The 19,467-nt window shown below is 36.2% G+C and overlaps 1 protein-coding gene across 1 annotated transcript in view; it reads right to left on the minus strand.

Moving 5' to 3' along the window:
- Positions 1-19,467, minus strand: part of rdgA (retinal degeneration A) — a 734,186-nt gene that overhangs the window by 694,394 nt on the left and 20,325 nt on the right. Inside the window, exon 2 of the mRNA XM_073974355.1 lies at positions 2,084-2,195. The gene's annotated coding sequence lies outside the window, so the exon portion shown is untranslated. The remainder of the gene's footprint in view (positions 1-2,083; positions 2,196-19,467) is intronic.

Below are 19,467 nucleotides of genomic sequence, written 5' to 3' on the forward strand. Positions count from 1 at the left end.
AAAATATTTTTAAATAATCCAAGCTCTCATGATGATCTTTGGAAAAATAATTTGTTAATCACGCTCTGATGATGGCCTTTGAAAAAATATTTTTAAATCATCCAAACTCTGATGATGGCCTTTGGAAGAAAAAAAAAATCGTTAATAATCCACGCTCTGATGATGGCCTTTGAAAAATATTTTTAAATAATCCACGCTCTGATGATGGATGGCCTTTGAAAAAAAAAATATTTTTAAATAATCCACGCTCTGATGATGGATGGCCTTTGAAAAAAAAAAATATTTTTAAATAATCCACGCTCTGATGATGGATTGCCTTTGAAAAAAATATTTTTAAATAATCCAAGCTCTCATGATGATCTTTGGAAAATAATTTGTTAATCACGCTCTGATGATGGCCTTTGAAAAAAATATTTTTAAGTAATCCACGCTCTCATGATGATCTTTGGAAAAATAATGTGTTAATCACGCTCTGGTGATGGCCTTTGGAAAAAAATATTTGTAAATAATCCACGCTCTGATGATGGCCTTTGAAAAATAAATAATCCACTCAGGGATGGCCTTTGAAAAAAAAATATTTTTAAATAATCCAAGCTCTGATGATGGCCTCTGAATTTTTTTTTTAAATAATCCACGCTCTGATGATTGATGGCCTTTAAAAAAAATATTTTGATGATGGATGGCCTTTGGAAAAAAATATTTTTAAATAATCCAAGCTCTGATGATGGCCTCTGAATTTTTTTTTTAAATAATCCACGCTCTGATGATTGATGGCCTTTAAAAAAAATATTTTGATGATGGATGGCCTTTGGAAAAAAATATTTTTAAATAATCCACGCTCTGATGATGGCCTTTGGAAAAAAATATTTTTAAATAATCCACGCTCTGATGATGGCCTTTGGAAAAAAATATTTGTAAATAATCCACGCTCTGATGATGGCCTTTGGAAAAAAATATTTTTAAATAATCCACGCTCTGATGATGGCCTTTGGAAAAAAATATTTTTAAATAATCCACGCTCTGATGATGGCCTTTGGAAAAAAATATTTTTAAATAATCCACGCTCTGATGATGGCCTTTGGAAAAAAATATTTTTAAATAATCCACGCTCTGATGATGGCCTTTGGAAAAAAATATTTTTAAATAATCCACGCTCTGATGATGGCCTTTGGAAAAAAATATTTTTAAATAATCCACGCTCTGATGATGGCCTTTGGAAAAAAATATTTTTAAATAATCCACGCTCTGATGATGGCCTTTGAAAAATAAATAATCCACTCAGGGATGGCCTTTGAAAAAAAATATTTTTAAATAATCCAAGCTCTGACGATGGCCTCTGAAAAAATTTTTTTAAATAATCTACGCTCTGATGATTGATGGCCTTTGAAAAATATTGTTAATAATCCACACTCTGATGATGGATGGCCTTTGAAAAAATATTTTTAAATAATCCACGCTCTGATGATGGATGGCCTTTGAAAAAAAAAATATTTTTAAATAATCCACGCTCTGATGATGGCCTTTAAAAAAAAATTTTTAAATAATCAACGATCTCATGATGATCGTTGGAAAAATAATTTGTTAATCACGCTCTGATGATGGCCTTTGAAAAATAAATAATCCACTCAGGGATGGCCTTTGAAAAAAAAAATTTTTTAATAATCCAAGCTCTGATGATGGCCTCTGAAAAAAAAAAATTTAATAATCCATGTTCTGATGATTGCCCTTGAAAGAAATATTCTTTAAATAATCCACGCAAGGATGGCCCTAAGACAAAATATTCTTTAAACAATCCACAGTGATGGCCCTGCAAAAAATACTCTTCAAATAATCCACGTTCTGATGATGGCCTTGAGAAAATATTCTTTAAATAACCCACGCTCTGATGGCCTTTTAAAAAAAATATTCTTTAAGTAATTCACGCAGTGATAGCCGTTGGAGAAAATATTCTTTAAATAATCCACGTTGAATACGAATAGTAATACGATGGCATACTCATTATTTGAAGATAATTAACATGTAGTAGAACAGTGAAAATGATATAAAGAGGAGAATAATAAAATGCAAATAGCAATGCACTTACCTTTTGTTTACATTCGATGCAAAATTTCCATGCTGAAGGTTAATGCTTTGTAAAAATTGCCCATTACCGGAGTAGCAGCTATGAATTTTAAGGACATTGTTGTCATTGTTAGCTAAAAAGAAAAAAAAGGACAAAAAGAAAGAAAACATTTTTAGGGCTCTCGCTCGATATTTTTATAACTTAAAATGTTTGTTGTTGTAAAAGAAATAAAATTGGAATTTATGCTAATGGCGGGTACTTTGCCTTTTTTATTTACTCTAATTCTATGTTTAAGAGTTAATAAACTTTAGGAATTTAAGTAAAGATGGATTACAGTAGGAGGAGAAACAGAAGCAGAAAGTTCTGCGTCATCGTTCCTTATTGTTGTTTGCTCAAGAGGAAAATGCAGCGTTGCTAATAAAATCACACACACACAAAGAGAAAAAAGTAGTAGAGAAGGCAGGCTGTAAAAAACCAGAGGAATAAAAACCAACGTAAACTATTGCCTCCTTTCACTTTATGCGGCAGTTACAATGTAAAAGAATACGTTTTTTAAGTAAAACGTTTTGTAATCATTTTCTTGGCTTTAAAAAATATTCCATTTTTTTCTTGGCTCTTTTATGTGGCACATGCAGTCCTACAGGTCTTGATAGAATAGTAAAAGGTAACAGAACAAACAAAGCTACTATGCAAATTTGCCTAAGGGAGATTTTCCCTTCATTCCATGTAAAATTCTTTGGGGAAAACCATGCAGAAAAAACTCAACACACACAGAAGAAGAATGCTAGGCTAAGGAGAAGTATTAACAATGAGGAAATTAGCATAAAACTGCATAATAATACACAATAGCGTATGGGTGAAGCCAAAAGCTAGGCAGGCACTCGCTTGATAAACCTGGCGTTACAAAACCTTTGAAGACTATCAGACAATCGTTAGTCAACTAGGCAGGCAGTCAGTCATTCAATTGAGTAGACGATGTTAGTCAATCAAGTGAATGAATTGTCAATAAGTTGAGAAGAAGGAAGAGAGAAAAAGTAAGAAGTGGAAAGCTAAAAATGGTTTACGGAGAACACGTGTATAAAAGCAACTGACACCCCCACAACGACTACAGTATGTTTGGGGATTATACATTACAGTAGTTTTAAAGGATTGGAGTAAGCCACATAAAGACTTATCCAGCCACGAAAGTGGATAAAATTATCCTCGTTGGTCAATAATTCACGGAAAAAATTATTTTATCCACCAACGTGGATAATTTCATCCACCGACGTGGACAATTTTGTTCACCAACGTAGATAATGTCATCCACAAATGTGGACAGTTTTATCCACAAACGTGGATAATTTTATCCACCCATGTGGATAATTTTTTCACCAACCTGGATAATTTTATCCACCCATGTGGATAATATTTTCACCAACCTGGATAACTTTATCCACCAGCGTGGATAACTTTATCCACTAACGTGCATAATTTTATCCACCCACGTGGATAATTCTATCCACCAACGTGGATAATTTTATCCACCATCGTAGATAATTTTAGACACCAACGTGGATAATTTTATCCACAACGTTGATAATTTTGTAAACCAACGTCAAACGTGAATAATTTTATTCACCAACGTGGATAATTTTACCTACAAACGTGGATAATTTATTCTCCCAACGTGGATAATTTTATTAACCAACTTGGATAATTTTTTCAACAAACGTGGGATATTTTGTTGACAAAAGTGGATAATTTTATTCACCATCATGGATAATTTTATTCACCAACGCGGATAGTTTTGGATAGCTTTATCCACCAACGTCGATAATCTTGGCTAACTTTATCCACAAACGTGGATAATTTTGGACAATTTTATCCACCAACTTGGATAATTTTTCCTCCAACATGGATAATTTTATTCACCAAAGTGTATAGTTATATCCACCAACGTGGATAATTTCTATCTACCAATGTGAATAATTTTATGCACCAATGTGGATAATTTTGTTCAACAACATGGATAATTTTATCCACCAACGTGGATAATTTTGGGTAACTTTATGCACAAACTTCGATAACTTCTCATCCAACGTGGATAATTTTATCCACCAACGTGAATAATTATATTATTATTATGCACCAATGTGGATAAATTTATCCTTATCCACCAACGTGGATAAGTTTATCCACCAACGTCGATAATTTTACCCACCAACGTGGATAACTTTATCTAGCAACGAGGATAATTTTATCTTCAACGTTGATAATTTTATCCACAAACGTGGATAATTTTATCCACAACGTTGATCATTTTATCCACCAACGTGGATAATTTTACCCACTAACGTGGATAATTTTATCCAGCAACGTGCATAATATTATCCATAGCGTTGATAATTTTATCCACCAATGTGGATAATTTTATCCACCCACGTGGATGATTTTATCCACCAACGTAATTAACTTTACATACAAACGTGGATAATTTTACCCACAAACGTGGATAATTTTACACACCAACGTGTATAGTTCTATCCACCAACGGGGATATTTCTATCCACCAATGTGGATAATTTTATCCACCAACATGGAAAATTTTACCACCAACGTGGATTATTTTATCCACCAACGTGAATAATTTTACCCACCAACGTGGATAATTTTATCCACCAACGTGGATAATTTTATCCACCAACGTGGATAATTTTATCCACCAATGTGAATAATTTTATTCACCAAAGTGGATAATTTTTTCAACTAACGCGGGTTATTTTGTTCACCAAAGTGGATAATTTTATTCACCATCATGGATAATTTTGGATACCTTTATCCACCAACTTGGATAATTTTGGATAACTTTATCCACCAACGTGGATAATTTTGGATAATTTTATCTACCAACTTTTATCCACCAAAGTACATAGTTCTATCCACCAACGGGGATATTTCTATCCACCAATGTGGATAATTTTATCCACCAACGTGGATAATTTTATCCACCAACGTGTATAATTTTATATACCGTTATCCACCGACGAGAATAATTTTGGATAATTTTATCCATAAGTTTACCCACCAACGTGGATAATTTTGGATAATTTTATCCATAAGTTTACCCACCAACGTGGATAATTTTATCCAGCAACGTGCATAATTTTATCCATAGCGTTAATAATTTTATCCACCCACGTGGATGATTTTATCCACCAACGTGATTAACTTTACCCACCAACGTGGATAATTTTATCCACCAACGTGGGTAATTTTATCCACCAACGTGGGTAATTTTATCCACAACGTTGATAAATTTATCCAGCTCCGTGGACAATTTTATTCACCAACGTGGATAATTTTACCCACCAATGTGAATAATTTTTTCCCCAATGTGAATAATTTTATTCACCAACGTGGATAATTTTTTCACCAACGTGGATAATTTTTTCACCAAAGTGGATAATTTTATTCAACATCATGGATAATTTTGGATACCTTTATCCACCAACTTGGTTAATTTTGGATAACTTTATCCACCAACGTGGATAATTTTGGATAATTTTATCTACCAACTTTTATCCACCAAAGTGTATAGTTCTATCCACCAACGTGGATAATTTTACCCACCAACGTGGATAATTTTATCCACCAACGTGGATAATTTTACCCACCAACGTGAATAATTTTATCCACCAACGTGGATAATTTTACCCACCAACGTGGATAATTTTATCCACCAACGTGGATAATTTTATCCACCAACGTGGATAATTTTACCCACCAACGTGAATAATTTTATCCACCAACGTGGATAATTTTATCCACCAACGTGGATAATTTTATCCACCAACATGGATAATTTTATCCACCAACGTGGATAATTTTATCCACCAACGTGGATAATTTTATCCACCAACGTGAATAATTTTATCCACCAACGTGGATAATTTTACACACCAACGTGGATAATTTTATCCACCAACGTGGATAATTTTATCCACCAACATGGATAATTTTATCCACCAACGTCAATAATTTTACCCACCAACGTGGATAATTTTATCCACCAACGTGAATAATTTTACCCACCAACGTGGATAATTTTATCCACCAACGTGGCTAATTTTATCCACCAACGTGGATAATTTTACTCTAATAATGTGGATAATTTTACTCTAATAATGTGGATAATTTACTCTAATAATGTGGATAATTTTATCCAACACCATGGATAATTTTACCCAATAATGTGGATAATTTTATCCACCAATGTGGATAATTTTAAACACCAACGGGGATAATTTTATCCACCAACGCGGATAATTTTAATTACCAACGGGTATAATTTTATCCACCAAAGTGTATAGTTCTATCCACCAACGGGGATATTTCTATCCACCAATGTGGATAATTTTATCCACCAACATAGAAAATTTTACCCACCAACGTGGATAATTCTGTCCACCAACGTGGATAATTTTATCCACCAACGTGGATAATTTTATCCACTAACATGGATATTTCTATCCGCCAATGAGGATAATTTTATCCACCAACATGGATAATTTTACCCACCAACGTGGACATTTTAATCCACCAACGTGGATAATTTTACCAACCAACGTGGATAATTTTATCCAACAACGTGGATAATTTTATCCACCAACGTGGATAATTTTATCTACCAACGTGGATAATTTTATCCACCAACGTGAATAATTTTACCCACCAACGTGGATAATTTTATCCACCAACGTGGATAATTTTATCCACCAACGTGAATAATTTTACCCACCAACGTGGATAATTTTATCCACCAACGTGGATAATTTTATCCACCAACGTGAATAATTTTACCCACCAACGTGGATAATTTTATCCACCAACGTGGATAATTTTATCTACCACGGGGATAATTTTATCCACTAACGTGGATAATTTTATCCACCAACGTGGATAATTTTACCCACCAACGTGAATAATTTTATCCACTAACGTGGATAATTTTACCCTCCAACGTGGATAATTTTATCCACCAACGTGGATAATTTTACCCACCAAAGTGAATAATTTTATCCACCAACGTGGGTAATTTTACCCACCAACGTGGATAATTTTATCCACCAACGTCAATAATTTTACCCACCAACGTGGATAATTTTATCCACCAACGTGGATAATTTTACCCACCAACGTGAATAATTTTATCCACCAACGTGGATAATTTTACCCACCAACGTGGATAATTTTATCCACCAACGTGGATAATTTTATCCACCAACGTGGATAATTTTACCCACCAACGTGAATAATTTTATCCACCAACGTGGATAATTTTATCCACCAACGTGGATAATTTTATCCACCAACATGGATAATTTTATCCACCAACGTGGATAATTTTATCCACCAACGTGGATAATTTTATCCACCAACGTGAATAATTTTATCCACCAACGTGGATAATTTTACCCACCAACGTGGATAATTTTATCCACCAACGTGGATAATTTTATCCACCAACGTGGATAATTTTATCCACCAACGTGAATAATTTTACCCACCAACGTGGATAATTTTATCCACCAACGTGAATAATTTTACCCACCAACGTGGATAATTTTATCCACCAACGTGAATAATTTTACCCACCAACGTGGATAATTTTATCCACCAACGTGAATAATTTTACACCAACGTGGATAATTTTATCCACCGACGTGGCTAAATTTATCCACCATCGTGGATAATTTTACTCTAATAATGTGGATAATTTTATCCACCAACATGAATAATGTGGATAATTTTATCCACCAGTGTGGATAATTTTATCCACCAACGCGGATAATTTTAACCACCAACGGGGATAATTTTATCCACCAACGCGGATAATTTTTACCACCAACGGGGACAATTTTATCCACAAACGTGGACCCTTTAATCTACCGACGTGGACAACGTGGACCCTTTAATCGAACAACGCGGATAATTTTGTCCGCCTGTTGGGATAGTTTCATCCATTCCCATGTATAATTTTATCCACCAACAGTTTTTTATATCCACCAACGTGGATATATAATGTGGATAATTTTATGCACCTACGTTGAAAAATGTATCCACCTCCGTGGATTTTTTATCCAGTAACGTGAATAGTTTTATCCACCAACGCGGATAAGTTTAATCTACAAACGTGGATTATCTAGAATAAATGCGAAAGTAAGAAAAAGTCGATACGTGCAGGTGTCCGATTAACGATGACGAAGTTACCAAATAGCCACTATTTAAATGTGATAGTGAACGTAAACACCTAGCCAGAATGACGTTGAGAGAACAATTAGCTGAACTGTTTAAGGCCGGATACAAGGCTTTGTGATGCAACTACAGAGTTATAAATAAGTCTCCTCTCAATGAGCGGGCCAAATCTACACATACCCCATTTTTATCGACAAATAAGTCAGCTTTTGTAGGTTCCTGAAGTTCTGCAAGTTTATATGGTTTAAAAAAATTACAACAGAAGTTCTCCTCTCAAACAGACTTCCAAAATATATTGCTTCACAACAACACAAAAAATCTTTTAAGATAATCAAATCAAAGAAAGGATTATGAAGTCAAATTAAGTAAATAAATTCCAAATCATATTTGAAAAGATTTGAAATAACATAAATCATTGACTTTATAATCCCCACAATTGTATGCATTTCTGAGTGAATTAAATTACACTTACAAGATGGCAAAGTAGTTCTCCTCTTCGCTTCTAAATGGATTTACAAAATCCACAACAACAAAATAAATAAATAAATAACCACAAGAAAAACTAATAAATTTTTGCAATAATTTGTGATGAATTTGATTTGAATTTCATTAGCTGTCAATGTAAATTTTCTTTTAGCAGGCAGACAGCAGGAGGCCTGGCGGGCGATCAGGCAAGTAACAACCATACACGCAACACGCAACAGTACATTGACTTTTTATGCAAAATGAACAAATTCTCTAGAATTCACAGTTCTCAGCACCAACACCAGAGCAACACTTGAAAATGCCGATAAAATGATTTATGGCATATAAACAAATTTTTCGATAGAAGAAAGGGATGACAATGACTGAAAGGAAGCAAAGAAAAGGCAACGAACAAACTAATCGCTCAAGGATGTATTGTATATATGTATATGAGGAAAAGCAAAAAAAGAGGAATCTTTAGAAGAAGAAGAATAATAACAACAACATACTTGTACATACTATGTAGATATATAGGGTTGATTATATATGTACCATATGTAATAACTTTATTATAAACATAATCAATATTGTAATACTTGTTGTTGTTGCTAGGTATTAGAAAATACTAAGAAGCAGCATGCCACTTGGGGAATTGCCAAAGCAGTTTTTCGATATTGAAAAATGATAGAGAAGAAATTGTGTCACAACTAAAGTAGCATTAAGGATTATAAAATGTGTAATTCCATGGAAACCCAATGAGGGGAGCTATTCAATTTTTCTATATAATATTTTGTGTTGATTTATAAATTGTTTGCTTTTTTCTTTTTCTCAAATAGCAAAATGTTTAAAAGAATTTTTCCATTTGTTAAGATGTAAAAAGTGATTTATGTTGTTTTTTATTTTCATTCCCTTTTTTTTTGTGTAAGAAAAGATATCCATTTGACGGAAGCTCAATATCTTTCTTTCAGAACAAATAAAATAGTATCAGTAGACTTTGAAGACAGTAATATACCCTCACAGCGTGTCATTGCATTATTTAAAAGGATATATGTTGGAAGTCATTTATTTTCGACAGATAGCGCGCCCTCCAGTCATTTCAGTTAGTGATCGTATAACTTATAACTCAGGAAGCAAGCCCTTGGCCACGAAAAAACATCAACCCACTTTCGTTTCGTTTCCTTTCGTTTATGAAGAAGACTAAATACCAAATTTCAGAAGGATCAGTAAAACAATGTGACTAACCTTCAAAATACCGAAATTCGGGAGCTACCGTTTCTAGATGACTAAATACCAATTTCAAAGAAGGCTAAATACCAATTTTCCGATATTTCGGTAAAACCTTCAAAAAACCGAAAATCAAGAGGTACGCTTCTATGGAACCCGCGGACCTATTGTGATAATTCTCTTCTCGAATATTTGATAACCCCATTTGAAGATTAAATAACAAATTTAAGTCTTTCGGTGGGATATTGACGTCACTACCTTTAGAATTACGAAAATCGGGAGGGTTCTATGGGGCTATATCGAAACGTAGACCTATACCGACAAATTTTTGGGAGAAAGTTTAATATCCCGAAACGAAGTCTAAGTACCACATTCCAGCCATTTCGGTGTGATAATGAGGCTAAAATCTTCAAAATACCGAAAATTGGGTGGTACCGTTCTATGGGGGCTATATGAAAGCGTGAACCTATACCGACAAATTTCACATGGAACAATGGGAGGTACCGTTCTATGGGGGCTATACTAAGGAGTGGATCTGGAAAAGGGGGAAAGTTTTATACCCTAAACGAAGACTAAATATCTAGTTATTTATATTTATTATTGAGACCACAACCTTCAAAACACCGAAAATAGGGAGGTACGTTCTATGGAGGCGTGGACCTATACCGACAAATTTCATATGGAACGTTTAATGCGCCAAATGAAGACAAATTCCAAATTTCAGCCATTTTGGTGTAATAATGAAGCCAAACCCTTCAAAATGCCGAAAATCGGGGTGTACCGTTCTATAGGGGATATATCAAAACGCGGACCGTTATAGACCATTTGCAATACCAAACTTCCTAGGAGTAATAGAAACTTGTATACCAAATTACAAAGTTCTGTCATAAAAATTGTGAGCTGTATCTAGACGGACATGGTTATAACGACTTAGAATTTTACCCTGACCAAGAATATTTATTCTTTACTAGCAGACCCCGGTCAGCGTTGCTGGCCCGTCGTAATGAGTTTTAATGACAACTTTTAATGTACTTTATGCTTGACAATTCAAAACTACATATGTAATTTCTACGTCAGTTCTTCGGTCCGAGAAAGATTTTAAATTTGTCAACAGCTTTTGTCTGTAACCTTTCTTTATTCTTACAGACTTTGTCGGATTTTTTCGCCCATTGATGCTGTTTATGATTTATTATTGTCCATGTCCCCTGTATTTATCATAAAGCGATCTAATTATAAAAGTTAAAAAATGGTTAAGTTGAATTTTCCCGCATATTGAGACTTATATGTTTTAGTTTTTCTTGGCTGGTGGACGATTGGAAGTCACCAATTAAGGAAATTTTTAAAAATATCGTTGCCTCGAAAAATAATTTGCAAGCCGATGCACTACTCATAAGTTTAGCACATATAGATATTATAAAACAATAGGCCCCCGCAATTCTTCTACAGATGTATAGCATTTTGAACCACGGGACATTCCTGAAAATTTTTTGAAAATTTCATGAAATTTTTAAATTAATTTCTTGTTGGAATCGAGCTTAATGACCAATGATGCAAGTGAAAAAGGAAAACCGAAAATGCGATCCCACACAACCACCACTATGTGACATGCATGTTTCGCCCTTGGCAGAGGCTCTTCAGACATATCGGCTGTGGAGCGGTTTCTCTGTCATCGAACTTTTCCTCTTTCAAATGCGTTTTTTGTTTTTTTGCAACAACAATGGGTATTTGCCCATTTAGTTGTGCTTTCATGACAAACGCTTAGCGCTGCCTTTGAAAGTAATGAGTTTAGCTCTGAACACTCATACGCCGTGACAACACCTATTTTCTTATGTTTTTCAAGGACGTGGGCTTAAACGCCAGCCTGGCTTAGTTGATTTTTTATTTATTTGAAAATTATGCCTTTTAGGGCGAAGATCATTTTTATACCCTCCACCATAGGATGGGGGTATATTAAGTTTGTCACTACGTTTGTAACTACTCGAAATAATCATTGTAGACCCCACAAAGTATATATATTCTTGATCAGCGTGCAATTCTACATCGATGTAGCCATGTCCGTCCGTCTGTCCGTCTGTGGAAATCACTCTAGCGTCCGAACGCATTGACGTCGGTGGATGAAATTTTGGGAAAATCTATTATATGTACGTAGGACTTTTGGTATTGAAAGCGGGCTATGTAGGTCCACGCTTTCGTATAGCCCCCATACAAAATGGCGAGTGACGCGTCGTCGTTTTAAGGAATTTTTAAGATATTTGGCCCATTTTACCACCGAATTGGTTGTAATTTGGTACTTTGTGTCTCCAGAGGCCAAAAAATATTCCTACCAAAGTTGGGTTATATAGGTCCACGTTTTGGTATAGCCCCCATATAAGGCCCCATATAAAGTACGCGTCATTTTAATATATTTTGAATGTATTAGACCCATTTGACCACAGAATTGGTTGTAATTTGGTATTTTGTGTCTTCAGAGGCCAGAAAACATTCCTACCAAAGTTGGGTTATATAGGTCCACGTTTTGGTACAGCCCCCACAGAAGGCCCCTAATAAAGTACGCGTCATTATACCCTACACCACTATGTGGTAAGGGGTATTATGTGTTAGTGCATTTGTATGTAACATACAAAAGGAAGCGAGATAGACCCATAGTTCCTTCTAGGGATATACATAGAATCACTTTCTGAGTCGATTTATACATGTCCGTCCGTCCGTCCGTTCGCAACATACAAGTCGCATTTGTTGACCGACTTCGCTGAAAATTGGGGAATACCATTTTTTTTAGCCGTCGGAAGATCAAGTTCGAAGATGGGCTATATCGGTCCAAGTTTTGGATAGCCCCCATATAACGGTACCTCCCGATTTAAGGTATTTTAAGGATCTTAGCCGCATTTGTTGCCCAAACCAGCTGAAATTTTACATTTGAGGTTCCCAATGGCCGCGAAATTGCTCACTAAAAATTGTCAAGATAGGTCCACGGTTCGGTATAGTCCCCATATAACGATACCTCCCGATTTAAGGTATTTTATGGATCTTAGCCACATTTTTTGCCCAAACTAGCTGAAATTTTACATTTGAGGTTCTCAATGGCCGCGAAATTGCTCCACTAAAAATTGTCAAGATAGGTCCACGGTTCGGTATAGTCCCCATATAACGATACCTCCCGATTTATGGTATTTTAGGGATCTTAGCCACATTTTTTGCTTGAACTAGCTGAAATTTTACATATGTGGTTCCCAGTGGCCACGAAATTTCGCCACTTAAATTGAGCCAAATTATATCGAAATCGGTTCAGATTTGGATATAGGTCCCATATATATGTTCGCCCGATTTCACGTATTTGCTGCACCAAACACGCTATATACGTCCGATTTTGATGAAATTTGGAATGTTTGACTGAATTCGGTCTAGAAATAAGTGTGCCAAATTATATCGAAATCGGTTCCGATTTGGATATAGCTCCCATATATATTTTCGGCCGATTTCACGTATTTTATGTACCAAACACGCTATATATTTCCGATTTCGATGAAATTTGGAATGTGTGACCGAATTCAGTCTAGAAATAAATGTGCCAAATTATATCGAAATCGGTTCAGATTTGGATATAGCACCCATATATATTTTCGGCCGATTTCGTGTATTTTCAGCTCCAAACACGATATATAAGTCCGATTTCAATGATATTTGGAATGTGTGACTGAATTCGGTCTGGAAATAAATGTGCCAAATTATATCAAAATCGGTTAAGATCTGGATATAGCTCCGATTTATATTTTACATATTAACAGTGGTGTAGGGTATTATATAGTCGGCCCCGCCCGACTTTGATCCTTTCCTTACTGGTTTTAATATATTTTGAATGTATTATACCCACATAACCAAAGAATCGGTTGTAACTTTGTATTTTGTGTTTCTAGAGGCTAAGAAGCATTTCTACCATAAAATGTTTATATAGGTCCACGTGTTGATATAGCCCCCATAATACAATATCTCCCGATTTTCGATATTTTGAACGGTTTAGCCTCATTATCACACCGAGATGGCTGAAATTTGGTATTTAGTCTTCTTTAGGCGTAGGTTGAAGGTTGTGGCCACATTAATCCACCGAAATGGCTGAAATTTGTGGTGGAGGGTATAAAAAGTTCGGCCCGACCGAACTTAACGCTTTTTTTACTTGTTTTAATTAATTTATCTTTGGAATAGATCTTAATGACCAACTATGCAAGTGAAAAAGGAAAGCCGAAGATTCGAACCCACACAAACACCACTATATGACATGCATGTTTCGCCTTAGGCAAAATCTCTTCAGACATATCGGGTGTGGAGCGGCTTCTCTGCCATTGGGTTCTGTATTTTTGGAAACAAATATATTGAAAACAGTGGACGTAGTCATCAGTTTTCAATATATAACATATTTAAAAAAGTGGGCGTGATCCGGTATTTTGCTTCATATATGCACCTAGGGTACAAACAACTCCATTGTCTCTCAACATGTAAGCTGAAATCGATATAATCATAAGCTTGGCTTATACATATAGCGTTTAAAAGAAAGGCATGGGGAAGTGGGGTACCCTCCTCCGAAATTCATAAAATATACGTATGTACATACATTTTTTTAAATATTGTGGGCGTGGTAAAATGTTCTTTCCATAAAAACCTAAGTCGGGTTATGACGGCATTTGATTTTTATTCATAAAGACATGGCATTTTTTTAAATATAGAAAATGGAAGTACCCCGCCCTCTTCGAAATCCAAGAAAATATGCGTCCTATTCTCACCGGTGACCATCCCTGTACATTTCCTGAAAATTTCAGGGAAATCGGTTTAGTAGTTTTGTAGATGTAAAATATTTTAAAAAGTGGGCGTGGTAAAATCTTTGGGTCCTAAAATAGTAGGTAAGGACGGAGACATAACCACAATTGTCGCGCAAATTAATTTCCAACCCGATACATTCGTAATTATTGTAATTTTTAAAGAAATAGGGTATAGGGGAAGTAACTCGCCCCCTCCGAAATTCAACTAAATTTGTAGCCTATTTTAACCGGGGTCATCCCTATCCCCGTACATTCCCTGACAATTTCAGGAAAATCGTTTCAATAGTTTTTGTAAAAATGGTTAAAAGTGAAAAAAATGGCCGTGGTCAAATTTTCTTTGCATAAAAACCTATTTCAATAAAAGAATTATCCAAATCGGTCCAACCTTTCTCAACTGATGCTTACCAACGAACGACATTTGATTTTTATACCCTTAGCCTTTAGGCTAGAAAGGGTATGTATATACACTTTGATACGACCAAAAATGTCCCTTATCGAAATAACGGTTTTAGACCCCAAGTATGTTTGGACGAAATTCGTTTTACACAATTTGGAGTCGATTTAGCCATGTCCGTCCTTCTGTCTGGCTGGCTGGTGCGCACGATAACTCTCGAACAGATCAACCGATTCGAACCAAATTTTGGACGTCCTAATATTTTGTCCAAACTTAGTTTAAGTCCGAAGATAGGCCATATCGGAACACTCCTTCGGGTATCTCCCCCACAAAATTTCATAAATTGTCTGTAAAATGATGTGAACGATAACTCTCGAAGGGAGCAATCGATTTGGTCCAAACTTTGCACATCGTATTATTTCTTCCAGGTATAGATTGGGTTCGAATATGGACTATATCGGTCCACTCCTTCGGGTACCTTCCACACAAAAAAATTTGGATAAAGTGAAGTTTAAGAGCTCCTCTCGGATAGTTTTGAAATTTTTCTTAGGTGGTTGCCCTTGCGGTTTCCTTTACGACGGTACAATATTTTTCTTGCGCAAGTCCAGAGATATTGACCTGAAAGCTCTAAGAAACCCTGACGGTACCAACCAAAACGGCAAATATGCACGATAATTCTCGCAGGCAGTTTCTGATTGGTGCAGACTTTGCACATTGTATTATTTCATCAAGTCATGTATCAGTTTGGAATATGGACTATATCGGTCCACTCCTTCGGGTATCTCCCGCACAAAATTCGGAAAAAGTATACTTTAGAAGCTCCTATCGCATAGTTTTGATGCTTTTTTCGTAGGTAGGTTCAACGGTACAATTTTTTGCCGGAGAAAGTCAGTACTTCCTGAGATAATGGCCGAAAACCCTGCCCTGGACCTATATAAACATTTTATGGTAGAAATGTTTTTTAGCCTCTGGAAACACAAAATACAAAGTTGAAAGCGATTCTGTTGTCAAATGGGACTAATACATTCAAAATATATTAAAATGACGCGTACTTTACATAGGGCGTTATATGGGGGCTATACCAAAACGTGGACCTATATAAACCAACTTTGGTAGGAATATTTTTTGGTCTCTGGAGACAAAAAATACCAAATTACAACCAATTCGGTGGTAAAATGGGACAAATATTTTAAAAATTCCAAAATTTCATCCACCTACGTCAATCCGTTCGGACGCTAGAGTTATTTCCACAGACGGACAGACGGACGGACATGGCTATATCGATGTAGAATTGCACGCTGTTCAAGAATATATATAGTTTTTGGGGTCTGCAATGATTATTTCGAGAAGTTACAAACATAATATACCCCCATCCTATGGAACAAGTAAAAAAGTATCAGTCGGCTTTGCCCACAGAGATATACCCTCAGCCTGTGCAAATTGAAACACTTTTTTCACAAAAAACTTATGTACGAGTATTTAGGGGGTTTCAAAATGTTGATTAGGATTAAAGTTCAAAAATTTTGCGGAAAAGGTAGTTAAAGGAATGGACGGACATAGACCTTGGGGGTGCCATAGGGGGTTTTTAAACCCTTCGGGCTGTTTTCTCAAGAAGTATGGACTTACCCCTGAAACAACTTTTACCATCGTAAATGAGGCAGCGAATGTATGTTGCTTCAACAAAAATCAAAGTGATTCAATAGCAGGTCTTAAAGTGAACTTATCGAAAATCTTGTGTGGGTGGTACGGGATGGAGTGGACAAATATAGTCCATATTTGAACCTGATCTATATCTGGTAGATATTATGAGAATGTGGAAAGTATGGACCAAATCGGTCACTCCCATCAAGAGTTATCATGCGGACAATTTTTCCGAATATTTTTGAACTTTTGTGGGGTAGGTACCTGAAGGAGTGGACCGATATGGCTTATCTACGAACTTAAAGTAAGTTTGGAAACAATATTACGAAGGCCAAATTTTGCCCGAAATCGGCCTTTTCGGATCGAGAATTATCTTGCGCCTCCATCCATATAAATGGTGTCATAGGGTTTGTTTTTCAACTTTCAGGCTATTTTTTCAGGAAGTATGGACTTGCCCCTTAGGAAACTTGCACCTTCGTATAGGGGACAGTGAGTACAAGATGTGCAAACAAAAACCACGGCGATTCGAGAGCAGCTCTAAACTGAACTTTTCCGAAGTTTTGTGTGGGAGGTACTCGAAGGAGTTTACCGATTGAGTTCATATTGGAACCTCATCTAAGTCTGGCAGAAATTTCATAATGTGCAAAGTATGGACCAAATCGGTTACTCACTTCAAGAGTTATCGTACGCACAAATTTTCCGAACATTTTCGAACTATAGTGGGGGAGGTACCGGAAGGAGTGGACCGATATAATCCATCTTTGAACTTGAACTAAGTTTGGACAAAATATAACGAAAGCCAAATTTTGGACCGAATCGGCAGATCCGTTCGAGAGTTATCTTGCGCTCCAACCACTACACACGGTGTCATAGGGTTTTTTGTAACTTGCAGTCTATTTTCTCAGGAAGTATGGACTTGCCCCTAATGAAACTTACAGCGTCGTATAGAGGACAGCGAATACAACTTGCGTAAACAAAAACCAAGGCGATTCGAGATCAGCTCCTAAACTGAACTTTTCCGAAATTTTGTGTGGGAGGTACCCGAAGGAGTGGACCGAGTGAGTCCATATTGGAACCACATCTAAGTATGGTAGAAATTACACGATGTGCAAAGTATGGACCAAATCGGCTATTCCCTACAAGAGTTATCGCACAAATTTTCCGACAATTTTTGAACATTTGTAGGGGAGGTACCTGAAGGAGTGGACCTATACGGGCCATCTTCGAACTTAAATCGAATCTGGACAAAATATTGCGATACCTAAAATTTGAACCGAATCAATTGATCCGTTCGAGAGTTATCGTGCGCACCAGCCAGACAGACAGACGGACGGACATTGCTAGATCTACTCAAAATTGTCTGAAACGGATATCGTACAAACATACTTGGGGTCTAAAACCATTATTTCGATGAGGCACATTTTTGGTCGTATCAAAGTGTAAATACCCTATTTAGCCTAAAGGCAGAGGATATAAAAATTGTATGGGCGTATGAACCGAAATATGGATTGGATTAAAGCTCAAAACTTGCAGAGGATATCGATAGATAGGGCTATACTAGCCTACGAAAAGCATATTATCGGGCCACTAGGAAAACCTTTGGTAAAAATTTCCAAAGGATCCTCGAACAGACCCTTAACTACACAAATATGTTGAACATTTGTATGGGTGGTACCCCAAGGATTGAACCAATAAGGCCCAAATTTAAACATAAACTAAGCTTTGACAAATACTTTGGAGATGAAAATGTGGACCAAATCGGTTGCTACGTTTGTGACATATTGTGCTTATAATTTTAGCGAATATTTTCGAACTTTTGTGGGAGAGGAGAGGACCTATAAGCACTACCTTCGAATTTCATCTAATATTCGAAGAACTATTACGATATTCAAAGTGTGGGCGAACGCAGTATTCGGTTCGAGCTCTACAGCCACTACATATGGTGCCATAGGGGTCTTTTACTCCTTTCGATGTATGGACTTGCCTCTGAAAAAACTTTTACTGTCGTAATTGAGGCAGCGAATGCAAGCTGCTTCAACAAAAATGATTGGAGAGCAGGTCTTAAAGTGAATTTATCCAAAATTTTGTGTGGGAGGTACCCAAAGGAGTGGACCGATTGAGTCCATATTGGAACCTTATCTAAGTCTGGTAGGAATTTCACGATAAGCAAAGAATGGACCAAATCCATTACTCCCTTCAAGAGTTATCGTGCGCACAAATTTTCCGAACATTTTCGAACTTTTGTGGGAGAGGTACCGGAAGGAGTGGACCGATATAAGCCATCTTCGAACTTAAACTAAGTTTGGGTAAAATATTATTTTGGACCGAATCGGTCAATCCAATCAACTCCAAATTGTCCGAAATACATTTCGTCCAAACATTCTTGGGGTCTAAAACCATTATTTCGATGAGGCACATTTTGTCCGTACGAAAGTGTATATACCCTCGTTAGCATAAATGATGAGGGTATAATTATACTCTCCATATTATGGTGGAGAAAATAAAAATGTCAAGGGTTGCTAAAAATGACATGCTTTGGATCCAAAAATGAATAGCATGTTTTGAGGTTCACGCTCATCGATGCAGATGCTAAAAAGATAACATGCCAGATCACTTGCACCCATGATTATATG

Source organism: Musca autumnalis, unplaced genomic scaffold (genome assembly GCF_047663935.1).
Source record: "Musca autumnalis isolate F117 unplaced genomic scaffold, ASM4766393v1 scaffold_3, whole genome shotgun sequence".
In the NCBI taxonomy this organism is placed as follows: Eukaryota; Metazoa; Arthropoda; class Insecta; order Diptera; family Muscidae; genus Musca; species Musca autumnalis.